Raw genomic sequence first — 20,077 nt, 5'->3', positions numbered from 1 at the left:
TCCAGGGTGTGGAAACATAGAAACCTGTCTTCTGCTGAATGAGAGCATTGGTCCATGTAGTTCAGTATTGTCTACACTGACTGACAGCAGATGCTCTACAACTGTGTCATTGCCCTCCCCCAATGGGTGGATATAAAATATTATTGAACTCTATATTCAAGAATGCTCTTGAAGGTGAAAAGGATTCAACATTCTCTCTATGTGAAAAAGAAATTCAGTACAGAAACACCCTTCAGCTACACTGAGAACTGCATGTTTCTGTAAAATGATAAGAAAACCCCATTCTGTGACACTCCTCAAATGATAGAGATGCTAAAATGCCACCCCCTCTGTGATTGTGATTTGCAAACGCTGAGATGTTGGCTGTGGAATAAAATAAGGGTCTGTTCAGCAGCCTCTTTTCCGTGTATGATCTCTCAATAATTGGGAATTTAGACCTACACCAAGTGTCATGTCACAGAAAGCAACTCCAGACAAATGGATTTGTGACTCCAGCTGAATGTTTTCTTTTCTGCTCCCTGCCTAAAGTGGCAGATTGCCATTTCGCTGGAGGGAGAAAAGGGAAACAAGTCAGTGGTGACACATCCAGAGCATCCCAGCGACAAGCAGAAAAGCTACACAATGCCACACTTCGTCGGGAGGCATTAACCAGCCACAACTTACTTAACAGAAACCAGCCTATTAAAGAGGCATGTAAACAATGAAGTCCCAAACAAGACTGTGCTAGAATGACTTACGGTAATTAGAAGTGGTTAATGGAAAGAGAGAGAGAGGAGAAATTAGTTACCTGCTGAAAACAAGGATTAAAGGAGGCTGTTTATAACAATAAGGGGGTGAATTGCATTTGCTTAGGTGAAATAAATGTTGTTGTTTTTTACAATGACCCCCCTGCAAAAACAACAACAACCCTGCAAAATAAATCTCTGAAATATGCCTGTCAGAGCTACCCTAGGTCCCAGCTCACAAAGGACCAATGCTGCTTCGTTGTTAAGTATAAAAGTCTTTATTGAAGTTCAGTTTCACTTCCAGAGCCGCAGCGCGCAGCCCCACGTCTAAAGTGTCAGACCACTGATGCTCCGTCTGAGTCTCCTCCCCCTTGACACCAATTTAAGATTCTAGCCTTGCTCCACCTTCTCCGCTGCTCCTTCCTCCTCTGGGTCCGCCTGCCCGCCGGGGTTCCGCCCTTTCTAGCCTCTTCTCCCGCTGATTCCCCTGAGCCTTCTCCCTCCCTCCGGCGGGCTTTAGGAGCTGGTTCCCCATCCGGGTCTCCTGCTGTTCCGCGCGCCTGCACATTTGAACTTGGTGCGCGCGCCCAGCCAGCAGCTTTCCTCCTGACCGTTCCACTGCTGCTGTCACTGCTTCCCCCTTCGGGGGGGCTAGCTGCAACTGACCTCCCCTCCGTTGGAGGCGTGGTCAGCCCTGACTCCCTCTCTGGAGGAGACACTGCCCCTGACACATGTGACTCTTCCCCCCCACTACGCTCTGGTGGGGAAACTGGTCCCGATCCTCCACTGCTGCTTTGGGGTTCCCCTCTGGCTCCTTGTTTCTGGTGTGTCCCCCCTGGGACCCCCCTTGCCCTGACCATCGGCGCCCCCTTCTGGGAATCTTCTGATTCGCTGGAGAAGCTCATGGAATCTCTCGGGCCACTGTCATACTCCCCTACGCTACCCTCGGATTCTTCTCCTTCGCTCTCCCAATCCTCTCTCCCCAGTGCTCCTGCTCCTGATTCCCTGACAATACCGTATGCATTTATTTCAGACAGGCTCAGCAGCACATCCTAGACTGTGACTGCACCAGCTCTGCCTTTCCAGTGCCTTTGTCATCCCCTCTTCTTTGCTGCTGCAGCTTGTGGGGAGAGCCCACCTGTCTGCTAAAAGCAATGTTTAATAAGCCAGAGCAGTGGAAGGATGGAAGCAAGAAGCCAGGGCTGCTTTCAGTGAGGGTATTGACCCTGTAGAAGGGGGCCCATGCTTAGGACCCACACAAACCTGCAATCTATATTTTAAAAGATACAGATAACCGCTCTGCTGCTTCTCTGATCAGCCCAACTCCATCACAAACAACCTGGACTAGTTGCTGTTTTTCTGGTCGGTCCAGTAATAGCCTCCCAGTTTGGGAGCAATATTTCTTCCTCTCCTCTCCTGCTGCTTAAGGCAATAATCTTTTTCTAGTTTCAGTGAGGATGAAACACCTGTTTATTCCTTTGGGTCTCCATTATATGCCCTAATCTAATCTTCCTTCATTTTCACTCTCATTATTTGATATCCACCTCATCTTCACATTATATACTGTGCTTCAAAAGCTTTATGAAACAAGTTCAGAGAATGCCTTACCAATAGGCAACTTCCCATCAAACTCAGAATTATCTTGTGGGCTCAACCAGCTTTTGTAGATCCCTTGATAGCTCACAGAATGTGCTTAAACGAAAACAGCCATTATCTTGGCCAATAATGTATGAGACCTCCCAAACTTTCCTTTCCTGAATTCCATTAGGGAACATGCAATCAGTTCCAGCCCTTTCACCCTTCCCCCAGTCTCTGCTCAAATTCAGAACTACTTCACATTTTATTTTAGTATTATATGGTATATCCCACTTTTCCTCCAAGGAGCTCAAAGTGGCATATATCCTTCTTATCAGTTTTCAGGTGTTAAATGGTTTATAACAACAACAACAACAACAACAACAACAACAACAACAACAACAACAACAATAATTTATTAATTATACCCCGCCCATCTGGCTGGGTTTCCCCAGCCACTCTGGGCAGCTTCCAACAACGTATTAAAATACAGTAGTCTGTTAAACATTAAAAGATTCCCTAAACAGGGCTGCCTTCAGATGTCTTCTAAAAGTCTGGTAGTTGTTCTTCTCTTTGACATCTGGTGGGAGGGTGTTCCACAGGGCGGGCGCCACTACCGAGAAGGCCCTCTGCCTGGTTCCCTGCAATTTGGCTTCTCTCAGTGAGGGAACCACCAGAAGGCCCTCAGTGCTGGACCTCAGTGTCCAGGCAGAACGATGAGGGTGGAGACACTCCTTCAGGTATACTGGACCGAGGCCGTTTAGGGCTTTAAAGGTCAGCACCAACACTTTGAATTGTGCTGTATATCCATACAGTATAGAGTATGAACACAAAATGTTAGGACTGGTTGTAGGCTTCTCCTACACCAGTGAACTTTTACCAGGAAATATGGTAGCAAGACCCAGGTGTTTCATTCTCTGTGCCACCAGAGAATGGCCAAAATGGCAGACCTGACTCTCACTGCTCCACCACTTTGACAACAGCAGGTTTGCAGCTCAGCTGGATTAGGTGATTTGGGGAGCCAATAGGGATATCATCTCATTAATCCCAACCAGGATGGCTAATGTCAAGAATTATGGGAATTGTAGTCCAACAACATCTGGAAAGCCACATGTTCCAGCCAAAGGGTCTGCTGCCTCCTCAAAATTGGCTCCCTTATCGGAACATATTACCTAAAATATCTGCTTGGCAGACTCCTGAAGCCTGTATCTTTTGGAACGTGACTTGTCTGTATTAGACAGTATGAGCCCTTTGGACTCACAGGTGCTCCTTGGGAACTTGGCCTCTGGTTTGTCTTGTAGGTGCCTCTTGCCCTTTATCATTTGATTTCTGTTCCTAGAATTTGCCCTGCCAGCCTCAGATCATGCTAGCTGCCTCTGGCCACTCTGTCCCCCTTATGAACCTGAAACTTGACTAGCTGGGTCTCTGACCCTGGTGTGTCCTGACAGCTGCACAGGTAGCAAAACTGTGCAAAGCTGCTCTTAGTAACAACTCGGCTGAATTAAACACCAGAAAGTCAACAGAATGGACTGAGCAATATCCCGAAGGAATAAAACTTTCCTCTTTATCTATCATCTCAAGATAACCTATGTAAACATTCTGGCACTGTAAGCAAAAATAGGAAATTCACATATAACCCTTCTTTCTTCTATTCCCCGTTTCCATTTACATCCTAGAAGTCAGGCTCTCCAGCTTCTCTTTGCCCATCCTGTTGGGCATTATGGTTTGGTGTGCCCCAGTGCAGCATTCATTCTCCACCTGGAGTCTTTCTTGCCAGTTCTGTCATTGTACCAGGGCCATGGACCTCCCTTCTCACCTCATCTGTTAGAGGAGTTTGGACACTACTTAATTATGCTAGGACCGAGTGTACCATTTTTTCCTTGTGATTCCTGCTTGGCAGCAATATCACATCCCAAACGCCACTTTGCATTTCCCTCACATGGAAGGTATGCAAGTTCCAGGTATAGAAATACTGGATAGTTTCCATTCTCTCACACATTTGACCAGGCTGCAGAAGACCAGGAAGTATAGGATCACATACATTTTTTTTTCTTGAGATGCAAGGTGGTGTCAAAAGCCATTTAAACTGTTCACTAGACTGCCATGAGTTCATGCAGTTCTGCGTCTATTCCACTCCTTTCCTGGAGTGGTACCTTCAAGGCAGGACTTTAGGGCAGAAGTCCAGGGCCACACACAGCAAAATTAACAGGAGGGATCCCTTGTCATCTATTGTCTACCTGGGTTCTCAAACGCCTTGGTACTGAAACAACTTGGAACCCAAACACTGCAAACCTGGGACATAAGTGTTCCGGTTTGCGAACTCTTTTCGGAAGCCGAACATGCTCCGTTTTGAGTGCCACACTTCCGTTTTGAGTGTTATGCTGAGGTCTGTCTGTTTTTGCTATTTATTTTGCATTTTTTGTTTTGCGGCTTCTTTTTTGCTTTTGTGACTGTGTGAAACCCAGTTCAGCTACTGGTTAATTGATTGTGTGACTGCAGTACATTGTTTATTGCTTTCATTTTATGGATCAATGGTCTTGTTAGATAGTAAAATTCATGTTATATGGCTGTTTTAGGGGTTGTTTTTAAAAGTCTGGAACAGATTAATCCATTTTGCATTACTTTCTATGGGAAAGCACACCTTGGTTTTGGAATGCTTTGGTTTTGGAACAGAGTTCTGGAATGGATTAAGTTTGAGAACCAAGGTACCACTGTAAGTGAAGTAATACACTTTGCTTCCCATAAGACTATTAAGTCTAGAACTTAAAATTACTTAACTGCACCACTGTTGTTGCTATTTAGATTCTCTGTCTGTTGGAAGACCTGTTTTCCTATCCATGACTGGATATCTCTGTCTTCATCCTTACTGTTCCTGAGCCCTAGAATTACATATGCCAAAAGTCACCAGAAAATTCAAGTCTTTCCCATCTGCTTTGTATTTTCCTTATAAAGTGCTGCCTGTAGATCCTACATAGGGTTATATAATGACAAAATCAGCCTCTAGGATAGGGATGGGGGCAGGGGGAAGAAGAAGACATTAATTAAACTTTACACTTATAAATGCGGCAGTGCAGCTGCACCTGCCAAGTCAGACTATGAAGTTATGGCTTGATTGCTTTAGGAATGAGCTCTCTTGTAGATGCCCTAAGGCCTTGCCGTTTCCTCTTGGTAAGCAAATTAGTCTTGGGAACAATTTATAGGCTAATAATTTTTGTCTGATTCATGAAGTCAGCCCAGTAAATCACAGGACGATCCAAGAGTGACTATTTAAAGCAGGAAATGTGAGTTATTCTCAGAAACACATTCTTTTTCAGACGGGATTCCGCTAAACAGTCTGTAGCCATGTATCACTATTGTCCCTTTTGGGGGTTTGGATTTTCATGCAGGTGCTGCGAAAGCACAGCCAGGCAGTTCTGATGCACCATCTCCCATAAATGTTGAGACAAGCATCTAGCAAGCAAAGTACTGGAAGAACAAGCAGAGGTAGCACTTTGCTGGATCCTCCAGTTGGCTTTGTGTAAAAAGTAGCTTTAGGGCATTAGGTTGCAGTAGGTAGAAATGCTGGCTTGCCATAGCAACTGACCATATAAAATGGCTTCGCCACAAGGCCACTTTGTAAAATAATAATGATCATGATAATAATAATAATATTACAGTGGATGCTCAGGTTGCAAATGTGATCCGTGTGGGATGCATGTTCACAACCCACAGCGTTTGCAACCAGCGTCTGCGCGCGTTGTGATTCGGCGCTTCTGTGCATGCACAAAGCGCAATTTAGTGCTTCTGTATATGCGCGACCCCCGAAACCTGGAAGTAACCCATTCTGGTACTTCCGGGTTTCGGCGGTCCGTAACCCAAAAAAATGCAACCTGAAGCGGCTGTAACCCAAGGTATGACTGTAATAATAATAATAATAATAATAATAATAATAATAATAATAATAATTTATTTATACCCCGCCCCTCTGGCTGGGTTTCCCCAGCCACTCTGGGCAGCTTACACACATAAACACATGCATACACACAGAGAGAGGAAATTATAAACTCTTAAAATAAGAAAGATGTTCATCAAAGAAAGAAACTGACAAAGAATTAATGAGCTTATCCCTTGAACTGAACAATCTATATTTCAATATCTTCTTGCTGTTGTGTTCAATACAATGAAACCAGTAAAACTGAGTAAAGAGAAGCAATGCTGAGCATTTGGATATATTTCTTTATTCTGACAGTTCTCAATAAAACGGTTTCCCCTAAATTTATGGTAACTTTGTTTTCCTTCATCCCTTCTTAAATAATGCATTGATTTTGCCATAAGTGTGCATTTCTAGATTTTGTCAACCCAGTCTTTATGCAAACTCAAGCCATTTTAATCTAAATAAACATATAAATATGCATAGATTGCAAACAATACTTTCTGTGATATTATTTGCAAACTTCATTTTCCCCTCAAGCTTTATGGTCACAGTTACTGTATAGGATGCACTTTGTTCATATGATTACAGAACATGATCTTTCACACAACTTATTTCTGGAAGGTCAGGTCAGGCAACTGGTGCTAACCAGGCTGGAGGACTGAGATGGTAAATCAAAGCAGAAGCTCATCTGAGCCCAAATCATGGTGGCCAACCAGATGCTTATGCCATGAAGTCAGCTAGATTTAAGAGGTATAATTTTGAAGTTCCATTTGGCAACCCATGGCTCAGATAAGCAACTCCAGGGGTTTTTGTGCTAGCCACCTTCAAAATTTGTGCTCTCTCTTCTTTCCCAAAAAGAAAGCTTTTTTAAAAAGTCACATGATTTGTCACGTAAGTCTAGGTAGGTACTAGGCAGCAATGATGGAACTATAATCACCTAGGTAAATAGTTACCTGGTATATTCCTTATATGGTACAGTATAATATTGCAACACTTTGGAGACAGTCTGTCTGGCTTTAGATACTTTTAAAGTTCCAGATTGGCATGAATACAGTTCAGTTTGGGGCGGCCCCAGCTGCTCCATACCAATTTGTAGGTGCCTCAACCCACTTTGCAGTGGTGCAAATTCAGCCCAAATGATTCCCAATTTGGCTAGATAGACTGATTGCACAGCACTAGCGCTAGCGAGTCTGTGGAGAAGTTTGCTCCTCATACATTTTCTAGGTTACCAGACTCTGTGCCTACTTTGACATATAAAACAACACAATCTCCATCCAATTCACCATCCTTTCTATATATATACAGGAAAAAACATAGAAAGATTTTTATGGTTCAGGAATAACACAAAATGCAGAATAAACTTGATGATCAGAAGTAGTCTTTAAAGTTCTCCAGACTATTTTAAAAAGTGGGCAAGTATCTTTCATCGTTTTAATTTTCTAGGATGTTCTGATATGTTAATTCTGAACCATAATTGAATTTCAGAACCAGACTGCATAGATAGGCCTAATCATTACAAGGACTGATGGGTTGTACCCACTGATATGAAAACCTTCATTTAAATCTCAGGTGGCATTCGTATTAAACTACTGAGCGTTGTGAACTTTCATTAGACAGGGCAGTCTATAAAATACTTTCCCAACAGACAGTGGCTGCTTTAATTATTCAGGGTGATTTATAGCTGGGATTATTGACAGATCATTTTGGACATGACATTTTTCTAGTACAGCAAGTGGGAAAATAATCATCATCTTGCATCTGCTCAAAATCAATAAATAAAGTGGTTATTTTGTTGCATCTGAAAGCTTTTTCTTTACCATTGCAGTGGAAGTTGGAGAGAATGAGAGGATTTGGTTACATTTTGATGTGGACAAATTATTATGTTTCCTAAGATTCAAGAGGACCTTGAGTCTATAGCTATAATAAATCTATCAGATAGGGTAGGAACAATTCACTGCAAGATTTTAAACTATGTTTTGTGTGTGTGTTTTTACATGATGCATGTGTTTAAAGATTAAACTCCTAGGGTTGAAAGGACAGTGGATTCATTAAGGAAGCTGCTAATAAAAATGATTCAATCATTTGTTATTTAGCTTTTAATCCCCCCAAATTAATTAACATTAACATTCTGTGGTTTGACCTCTCTCGGGAATATAATAAATTCTCCTGATACAGGATACTTTTTGTAGGGGGTGGGGAGGACCCACAATTCCTTATTGTGGATGTAATCAATCACATCAACATTCCAGAAGCATTGTAAATGATGAGAGGAAACTATTAAACCCCACGCTCCTAAGCAGCTGGTTGTCAGCTTCATAGTACATAAATATATACTTACAAGGAAAGAAGTTTAATTATAACATTGATTACATTATTGCAGTTCCTGGCAAAATATGAGGCGGAAGACTGTGGTTGAAGATGCTGCAAGATTACCAAAAGGTGTTTTTATTGATGCAAGAGCACCATAAGGAAATGCAAAGATTTATAACAGACTGGCACAATTTACATCAGTATGCTAAGGCCACATTCTCATATATATATATATATATATATATATATATATATATATATTTCAAAAGTTACAATGCAGCTACAATACAACACATTAAATATCAATATTAAAATGTCGCAACTCTCTTGCAATGATGGCAGTCCTACACTGACAATTGGATAACACTGGCCTGCGAGTACTCCAATTGGAGAATAACCTCTGCCAAAGGGAATATGAACTCTGAAGAAGCATGAACTCAAGGCGAAAGGGAGAAAGAGGAATGCACATTTGTCAAATACTCACAGTGATCGACTTCCGCACGAAAACCTATGTCCCCACTGTGGAAGGACATGTGGATCCAGAACTGGCCTCCACAGTTATTTCTGGACTCAGTGTTAAGACCATATTCATGGAAGACAATCTTACTTGGCTACGAGTGATCGCCAAAGAAGAAGAAGAAAGACCGTGTTAAACAAGGAATTCTGGGAAGTTCAGTGTGTGAAGGGTCCTGAGAGTTGTTTGGAGACCCCCTGTTCCCTTCCCAGAGTTACAATTCCTAGAATGGTTTAACAGTTGATCCCAATTCCCAGGTAAATCTCAGAACTGACATTTTTGTTTGACGTTGGATATTGACTATATATAACAGATAATGAAGCTACACCCACTCCTTTCTCCACGCTTACAACTTCTGAAAAAGATTTGTATCAGGCCTGTGTGATTTGTGACTCATCAAGTCAGACACAGCAGTAATAATAATAATAATAATAATAATAATAATAATAATAATAATAATAATAATTTATTACTTATATCCCTTCAATCTGGCCGGGCCTCCCCAGCCACTCTGGGTGGCTCCCAACGGAATATTAAAAACACAATAAAACAACAAGCATTAAAAACTTCCCTAAACAGGGTTGCTTTCAGATGTCTTCTAAAAGTCAGATAGTTGTTTATTTCCTTGACATCTGATGGGAGGGCATTCCACAGGGTGGGTGCCACCACCGAGAAGGCCCTGTGCCTGGTTCCCTGTAACCTCACATCTCTCAGTGAGGGAACCGCCAGAAGGCCCTTGGAGCTGGACCTCAGTGTCTGAGCTGAACGATGGGGGTGGAGACGCTCCTTCAGGTATACTGGGCCGAGGCCCTTTAAGGCTTTAAAGGTCAGCACCAACACTTTGAATTGTGCTCGGAAATGTACTGGGAGCCAATGTAGGTCTTTCAGGACCGGTGTAATATGGTCTTGGCGGCCACTCCCAGTCACCAGTCTAGCTGCCACATTCTGGATTAGTTGTAGTTTCTGGGTCACCTTCAAAGGTAGCCTCACATAGAGCGCTTTGCAGTAGTCCAAGCGGAAGATAACTAGAGCATGCACCACTCTGGTGAGACAGTCTGCAGGCAGGTAGGGTCTCAGCCTGCATACCAGATGCAGCTGGAATACAGCTGCCCTGGACACAGAAGACCACTGCATGGAAGACCACTGGGGCTTAATCAGCTTTCAGCTTTTGCTGCCAGCTTTGGATGGTATGAACAGGCAAGCCAAGCACCTGACAGGACACAAACATATGGAGGGGAAGTGCGCTCAGCTTGGCAGGCCATAAGTTATGTGGGCGTACACTATATACATAAAAGTATACAACAAGGTGGAATATCCCTGATATTAAGCCCACTGAACTGAACGAAGCTAAGGGTGGATTCACACTACAATTCAATGCACCCACTGTTGGGTTTTTAAACCAGTTCACAAGGCATCTGAATCCTGTAGCTTTTAAAGAAATACTCCTTTTTTATGTGATTTATCACAACCCAGCTTCCATGCGATTTACAAAAGGAAGCCGTGTAAACAGTTCAGGCAGCTTTCTCGCATGAGTAGATGAAACTTCACTGAATTGGAGTTCTGCTTGGGGAAGGAAATCAGCGGGTGAAGACATTTTAATCTTTATTGGAAGTCGCCCAGAGTGGTTGGAGAAACCCAGCCAGATGGGCAGGGTACAAATATATTATTATTATTATTATTATTATTATTATTATTATTATTATTATTATCCTTGCTGCCCCCCACTGGAAACTCAGTGCAGGGATGGGGATGATGACCCCACATTGTTTCAAGCCACTAATGTGAACATACCTTTACTTTCGAGTAGACTTGCACTGAAAGTAATTTTCACATTCATGTTGGCCCTTTCCTTGAAAATTCGAGCTGGAATCCTAATGCTACTTACCTGAGCAAGAATGGTTACGATTGTGCTGTAAATCTATTTTTATCAGCTACAAATAATCTAAAAAATAGCGCACTCAGATAATGAATCACCACTTTGATATAAAGGCAGACTGAGTCATAATGTATGTTTTTACATTATGCACAGGGGTTTGTGTGCATTTTTGTAGTTCGGGGAAAACTCTGGGATGCAACACCCACATTGTGTAAAGAACAAAGTCAAGACTAAATTTTGAAAAGGCCCCAAACTCCCAGAATGTGGTCCATTTAGTGTGCAGCATGAAGGTCATAACTTATCTCTTCCATTATTAACATATGTGTTTTAAAACTTTATACTCCCCCACTTCATCAGCTTTCCATAATATTTTATTAAGATGGTTGCATGAGTGACACTTTTCCCTGTCAGCCTCCCTTCCCCCCACCCCAACATTCTTTTCTCGGTTTGTTGGTTTTAGCTTTTATACATGCCTTTACAGCCTGCAGCTCTCTCATATCCAAATTTACTTTTTATTTACTTCAAGCCTTCAGCTTATCTCTGCCATCAGCAATGATTTATAATGGCCAGGAACACAATCCTTCTATGAATCTTTCTCGGGACTGTCACCGTGTCATGGAAAAGAACACCATTTAATAATCTTATTTGGTGGAAAACAAGGTGGAAAATTACCCCCAGGACCTTTACAAACATGAGGCAGTTGTTTGTAAGACACTCTATGATTGCTGGGTTGGCAAGATGCCAGAGGTAACAGGCAAACGGGCTGCCCATTCCTTTCGGAACCCACCAGCCCAAATTTTGATCATTCTCAGCCGGCCGTCTATGATGTACGTTTTCTTAATACAAATGGAAAAGCACTTTGCAACATAATAGTCATTTCTTATGTAACTTGATTTGGATAGGAAAACAATCTTGGTCCGATGATGCTTAAAAATAATGTAAATTACAAATTGTTTGTTGAGTGCATCTTTTGCTCACAAGGAATGAGGGCACTTCCAGACAACCTGTTTATTGAGCAGCCACGCTGAGTTTTTTGCAGGAAGATTAGGCAATGTCAGCTATTTAATGAGCAATCATTCTGATTTTTGTGCGTGCGTAGGCTAGATGCTGCTGCATCAAAGCAACTGTTATCCCATCACTTTCATTGCCACAAAAAGTCCAAGCTTTTGGGGAAGTGGGCTTGGTGTTGAAGACCGCCCCCCCCAATCAACTTTAGTTGGGCAACCTGGATTTGTCAGTAGGTTGACTGAATTCCACCCCAAAATAGCGACAGGCAGGAAGTGCCCATAGACAGTTCAGAGGGTTAGAAGATGTTGATCCTTTGGCCATTGCTATGATTCGATGCAAAGAAAGTATAAATTTCTAGAGGATAAATGTGGCTGCTAAAAGGAGCATAAAAAAGGCAGATACCACAAGAATATCTAAAGCTTATTCCTTTGAAGATGACTCCCAACCAGATTTGTTGAATGCATTTGGAAATGAAGGAATCGCAACATAATTCCAGTTTCCCCTGAATTTTAGAATAAAATCTTCTTGTTGTAATAGAAACTTTGACTGGCTACTTCTACACATATGCTCACCATTGTTTCGTTTAATCAATAAAATGTCTCATCTCTGACATTTACATGAAAGTGAACACAGTGAATATCTCACTTATCTTAAAAGCACAGGGCTCTTCTGAGAAATGTTTGGCAGGTATTCATTCTTACAGTAACACTTTGCTCTAATGGCACTTTAATGCTGAATTGGCAATAAAAGTCCTATAGAGGGTGCTCATGGCAGCCACATTAATGCTGAATAAAAGTCATTATGACTGTAGGACTGTGCCAGGACAGGAATGTCTTATGCACCAGGCAATCTGGCAAGCACAGTGAATGAGACACATTGACTAACCTTTCAAAGAGGGCTTCATTCTATTTCAACGCAATCACCTCATACATTTATACAGCATTTTTCTTCTAAAGGATCTTCCAAATCCCCAGACTCCTTTGAGTAATCTTGTTTCTAAAGAAAGAGAGCAGAGGAATGAATCTGTTGTCTTCTAGGCAAAGAAATGACAGTAGGCCGCCAGCAAAGTAGATCAGCAAAGTCACCAACAGCATTCAGAAGCGGAAAACAAAAATTGGATAATAGATGTCTTTACACAGATGGGCTTTTATGGTCATAATACAGAAGGGATTGCTTCCAACACGATTGTGTTCTACTTCTCTTAACTCTGGCACTACAGTTTCAGAGATGAACTGTAAATTCAGCAATATCGTGCAGTAATAGCCCTTATTGCACTACACTTTGCACTACACAATGAAATTTAACTCAGAACAAACCTATTGAAACTAATGGACCTAACTTAGTCATGTTGATTGATTTTGGTGCATCTGTTCTGAGTAAAACTTGGTTGAGTATCACTTGAAGTTGTCTCATACAAAGTCAGACTATTTATCCATCTAGCTTAATAGTGTCTACTCCAACTGGCCAGTGCTTTCTAAGGCAGGGTTCCCCAGCCTGGTGCCCATTCTTACTGGGACTGATGGGATTTGTAGTCCCAAACATCTGAAGGGTACAAGGCTGGGAAAGCAGAGGCCCTTCCATTTGCTTGCTACCTGAGACCCTTTTAACTAGTAACACCAGGCACTGAATGTGGGGCCTTCTGCAATGCCAAGTATGAGTTCTTCCATTTATAATGAGCCATGGTCCCTCGTCTTGATAGACCGCATGCTCTTCCACCCCAGAGCTAGCATGTCAGGGCAAGTGGTAAGCAAAATCGTTACCAGATTCAGACAAGAAGGGCTAGGAGAAACTCTGAAGAGATTCTGCTAGTCTATGCAGACCAGGCTTCCCTAACTTTGGGTCCTCAGATGTCGAACTGCGACTCCTATCATCTCCAGTCAGCATTTTCAACAGCCGTGGATGTTGTGAATTGAAGTTCAATAACTTGAGGGGACTCAAGGTTTGGAAAGACTGATGTAAACAGTACTGAGCTAGATATGCCAATGGCCTGACTTCTATATTTCTGCCCCCTGCAGCTGTCACATGTAAAGATTTTAAAAATAGCCTCCATGTGGCAGTAGCTTTGTGTGCATTGACCCATAGATGTCTCACCATGCAGCTTGTCTTCCTTCCGAACCTCCATGTGTACATCAGAAAGCAACCACCCTTTGAACTGTACCTTTGCTAGCACAAAGAAACGTCAGTGTTAGCTGAGGCAGCCAGCTGCTATTGCAACAGAAGCTGTACAATAGCAATGCCAAATGTGGATTGAAATTTTAAAACTAGATTCTCTGAGAAATTAGGGCTGGGGGTGGGGAGGAGGAACCACATAAAGAGAGATTGCTAGGTGGTGTGTCAAACAGACAGGGTCTAATTTTGCCTTTACAATACAAGACTACTTACGTGATTATCTATATCCTGTGTTTTTTATGTGTGGCCTGCTGGTTATCATTAACCCCCTGCAAAGACAGCGAGCCATTTCAAGTCCACTCAAGTAAAATGTGCAGGATACATCTTGCAAAGTTTTCTACCCTGCAAGAAAACAAGGGAGCCTTTTAGAGTGAGCCCACATTCTTCATTCCTCTTTTTCCTTGGGGGATTTAAAGAGCTGAGACCTCGCAGGAATTTATTAGTCCCAAGAGACTTGAGGCACAGTGCTAAAAGAGCCAACAAATTTAACATTACCCAGTTGGTTCTTTACCCAAGTGCGAAGCCTAGTTTTCCTGAATTTGAAAATGACTTGTTTTTTGTTAGTCCCTCTGGGTTGGGAAATTACAAGGTTTAGGCCACGAGCCTCAAGCCACTTACTCAAGAGTAGTTCCACTGGGATGAAGTGGGTTACTCCCAAATAAGTGCTTTGAGGCTAACAGTCTCACATAACTGGTTCTCCCCTCCCACATTTCTAAAAATAATAAAAGGATCCATATTACTGAAACCAGGCTTTTCTTTATATCTATAAAATCTAGAGGGCCAAAGAAAGTTGTTGAAAAGTATTGCCTCAAAATCCACATAAAGTAAAAGCCCCAAAATGAAAGCAAATAACTGTAGAAAAATTCAGCCAAGTTTCTTTTCTACAGTTCTTTAGAAAATATTTTTGTGTCTCAAAGATACACCTATCCAAACACCCTGAGTTGCCAGAATTATACAAATACAAGAACGCATTAGCTTTTACCAACACTGAGGTAAATATTCACTGAGTTATTTGTATTCCATTAACCTATTATGGTTTATTTAATTTTACAAGTTACCCTGGAAAATGGAAGTTTAAAACACCACTTTTTAAAAAAATGTCGCAAACTTGATCTTGTGATATGTTTATCTGATAAAAAAATTAAAATACAGAACACATCGCATGTGTTACTTAAATTGATGGATGGTGTAAATTTAAAATTCTGGATTTGATTGGATGTTAGTTTGTGAAGATTAATGATAAATCTTACCTTGCCTTGTTTCAGCTGGAAAGTTACTTTTGCATACAGGGGGCGAAAATCTCAATACAAAATGAGTTTAAGAAAGAGGCAAAACCACTAAACCAGGGCTGGCGAACTTGTAGCTGCCTAGATGTGGGATTACAATTCTCATCAGCCCCAGCTAGCATGACCAATCAATGGATAAGGGGATTTGGAGTCTGACCAAATTTGGAGAATTCCTCTATTATAGAAACTTGATAGGAGAAAGTCACAAAAAGCAAAAATAGAAATTTCCCCTCATCTTCTAAACCAACAACGCATTACTCAGAAAAAAATGTTGCCCTCACTCCCCAAATGATTAATATCTCAAACTTGAAAGCTTCCCATCTTTTAAGACTTCCCATACAAACACAAGTTTCAATTGTTTTCTTTTGATGGCATGAAGCAATGTACATTAAATGCTCCAGCCACAACACTGATATATTTGCATAGTTGTGAGTTCCTTGCAAGACCGTGCACAGACTCAGAAGGTCAAGACCACAGAAAGACAATAAATCACTCCTTGGCTATGTGGGCCTGTCTAAAGGTTAAGGATCTGAAGGATACAATGATACTTACAGCCTTTAGGGGATAATTACTTAACCAGATTTATTTGTGCTACCTTGGGCAGGTGGCTTAGTAAGTAACTTGACTGTTGCTATGTTTTATGAAACTATTTATTACCTCTGAAGAAAACAAACAAATGTTGCTACAGATGTTCTTCTTCTTGTTATTTCTACGGTATTGTACATCAAAAAGCCTGTTGGTCCAGATGTTTCTTCCCAGAAGTAATATCTTCCACAGGCAGTAGCTAAGATGGCTAACATTGTTCCTGGCAGGACTCCTGAACCTTTAACTGCTGTCTGGAAGCAGACGCTCACAGCACTGAAGCTAGATAGCTGGGTAATTTATACTTGTTGGATTTCTTTGTTGCCCAGTTGTTTAAAGGATTTGGAAGTGAACCCCCATGGAAAAATCCATACCATCTACCTTGTGGGACATCTTCAGGAGAAGAAAAGGCTAAACTCTAAGGTAAAAGTAAAGGATCCCTGGATGGTTAAGTCCAGTCAAGTCCGACTATGGGGTGCAACTTAATCTCTGCTTTCAGGCCGAGGGAGCCAATGTTTTTCCACAGACAGCTTGTCCGGGTCATGTGGCCAGCATGACTAAACCGCTTCTAGTCCAATGGGACACTGTGGTGGAAGCCAGAGTGCACAGAAACACCATTAACTTCCTGCCATAGCGGCCCCAATTTATCTACTTGCGCTGGTATGCTTTCAAACTGCTAGGTTGGCAGGAGTTGGGACAGAGCAATGGAAGGTCACTCCATTGTGTGGATTCAAACTGCTGACCTTGCAATCAACCTTGTGAAACTCTATACAAATCTGGAGTGGAGTCCCTAAGATAGTTGGATGGCACCTTGTATGCTTGCTTCCTTCTGGCAACTCTTACAGCCAAGTCAAACATACTGCTCTGCTTTCCTGTGGACCATATCAGCGAGACCAAGAGGGAGTCTTGTTGTCTGGGCAACCCAGGATCTCCATACACACTGCCCAGACTTGCACCCCTGAATTTCTGGAATTTGTCAGATTTCATTCTACTCAGAAGCAGAACCATGCCTGCAATTTGCATCCCATTCTGGCAAAAAGCAGAACAGCTCGAGTTGTATCCTACAAACCTATAACAGACCTAAGTTAGTCATGTACCTTAATTTCAATGTATCTACTCAGCGGCTGCATTCGGACAGCACTTTATTCCATTTTCCTGATGTTTATGTTAATTTTCATGTTTTATTTCATCTTTCACATGACGTAAAAGCCACAGCTGCTCAACTCTTTAGAGACATGAAAAGATCCACTTGGGAGAGAAACCTCACAAATGCTGAGGTTGCGGTGAAAGCTTCAGTTGAAAAGGAACCCTTATTTGGCACCAGAGAAGACATATGAAAACTCAGAATGTCAGAAGTGTACTGGCTCTCAACTTAAACAACAGAAGATGGTACCCTGACCTGGGCTGACCCTATCCTCTGACTCAGATCCAGCCCCTAACCAATTTGGGAAGTAGAGCTAATGGCCTAATGTTTAATTAGGTGTTTGTTTTTAATTTGGGGTATCCCTAGGGAATTATTTTCAACCAGAGCTCACAGGAGCTCAGCTCTGGCACCTCTTAGGTGGGCTCCATTGCCATTCTAAGAGAACAAGGGAGAAGTTCGCAGTGAGTTCCGACCTCTTTTCCTAGACTGGTCATCCCATCTTTCTGTCAGGAAATATCATATATATATTAATGGCACCTAGGTGTGCATAAAGCCAGAAATATGACATTGCTCCACTGCTGTCTGAAATATTTATAAATAAAGTATTGTTTCAGAGCAGAAGTCCAATAATAAAGGCTTACTTGAAAAATACTTTTTGCTGATATTTAGAAATGTGCAACATTTTCCCGGATCTATGCACAGAATATATCTTTGGATTACCTGCCTTCCCCAGGGAGATGCATATAGCTGTTTACATTCCAGTCTGAATTTGGATAATTTTATGGCGCTCTGTTTTATCATATATGTATCTGCTGCTCTTATTTTAATGTTGATACTTTAATGTTAACACTCTTTGCTATTTTATTGTTTTATGCCACCTTGTCAGGCTGCGGATCCTTAAAGGCGGGACAGAAATCTATAAAATAATATCATACTAATCATTTTGTTCCAATAGATGTATCCTTTCTAATTAATTGCTTTGGGGTCTTCATAGGCTACTGCTTTTCCTCCCCACCCCCTTCTGTGTCCTTTTAAATCGCTTTTCTTTTGGGCATTTTTGCTGCACTGCTGATATCTGTCATCCTGCTAGCATCTACTCACTCCGGGTACAATAGAAACAGTTTGAAATCTCCCAGTTTTCAGCAGGTGCTTAACTGCCCCATTGAAATCAAAGGTAAATATGCCTTGTAGACAGTCGATGTAACAGTAAGTACCTTGCAGTAAGTCAAAGTATCACTTTGAGAGGCTTGGGCAAAGGACCTGAAACCTGAAGAGCCATAACAAAATCTCCAACCTTTCCTCAAGAGGCAACATGAAGACAGTGCTTTAGCTGGGAAAGGAAGCATAAAAATGTTTCTGACAAATGAGGTTTAGATGGTCAAGAGACAGCTAGTAGGGAGTGAATTATTACACCACAAAGAGTGCATTGGGAAAAGATGCAATGGGAAAACTAGGGCTACAACTTTGTTGAGAAACACAACGTTGGAGATTTGTAGGAATGTTAGAAGTCTGAATGGGATCTAATGTAGCCTCATGACCTACCACTTCCTTATCTAACTGAAGCATCTGCAGAAAGCGTCAGATCCAGCATTTCTAGGTAAGGCTAGGACAGCCCCCTGCCTAGAACCTTGGAAACTGCTGCCAGTCAGTGTAGATCAGATGTGTCGAATTGCCCCCAACATTTGGGGGGGGGATGCATCACGCATACATAATGTCACGCATGTGCCGACCCCCAAAACTGGCCAGGCTGCCTTCAGGCTGACCCTTCAGCCCAAAGAAAACTCAGCACATGGAAAGAGTTTATATTTATTGCTGCAACATAAATTTAGAGGCCTCAGTGGATATTTCTGAAAACCTGGAACCCTGAATACAAAATTCAAGACACTTTTATTACATTTATTATTTATTACTTTTATTACATTTACATGCGTGGTCACCTTTTCAGCAATATGATTGGATAACAGCATGCATGGACAGCTTGTGAACCCCCAAAACTGATTTCCTTGGTCAAAACAGCCTGCCCCTAATTACTACGGCAACAGGTATCTTTAAGCAAAGTTCACACAAAATGTTGCCTTTCTGCTATCTGTTACATGAAGCCTCATCTGGGTCAGGAGAATTTGTTGCTCTCCTGGCTTTGATGCCAGCCCCCAGTCTTCTGCGGAAGGCCAGCAGGCTCTTGGCATCCTTTACTAACCTGATAAGGTGAAGGGAGAGGCCCATGGTGGGTGGGTGCTATGCTAGCAGATGACAGAAATGCATCTTCTGTTCATAGGTGGGAAAAGAGAAGAATTGTTTAAATCAGAAAGCAACTTCAAACTAACGAGCTATCAGGACTTCAAGGCCAAGGCAGCACTGAACTGCTTGCAAAATAAGCAGGCAGGAGAGAGAGGGCTCTATTTCCAATACAGTGGTACCTCGGGTTAAGTACTTAATTCGTTCCGGAGGTCCGTTCTTAAGCTGAAACTGTTCTTAACTTGAAGCACCACTTTAGCTAATGGGGCCTCCCGCTGCCGCCGTGCCGCCAGAGCATGATTTCTGTTCTCATCCTGAAGCAAAGTTCTTAACCTGAAGCACTATTTCTGGGTTAGCGGAGTCTGTAACCTGAAGCGTATGTAACCTGAAGCGTATGTAACCCGAGGTACCAGTGTACAGGATAATGGCACAGATGCATTTTGGTTGTGACTGTGATAGCGTGCTTATGCAAACTCCACACTAAGCAGGCTGAGGTCAATTGTGTATCAGAAATGTGTTCTGTGACAGAAGGTGTGAGCATACGTGTGTTTGCTATGAGTTCTGACATAGTCCCTGGGCCACAACACTCACCTGGGTCCCAGGTCATGACAACCACGCATCAATATTAGACCTTTCTGTTGTTGTTTGTCACTAGAGGTGCATGGGCTAGAGCTTGTATATATGTCTAACATGCTTCAGTATGTATACTGTGTTTAATTTTCTCTGATTCAGGCCCTAGA

Source organism: Podarcis filfolensis (genome assembly GCF_964270895.1).
Source record: "Podarcis filfolensis genome assembly, chromosome: 5".
Taxonomy (NCBI): Eukaryota; Metazoa; Chordata; class Lepidosauria; order Squamata; family Lacertidae; genus Podarcis; species Podarcis filfolensis.
Note: the sequence above shows the minus strand (reverse complement) of the source record.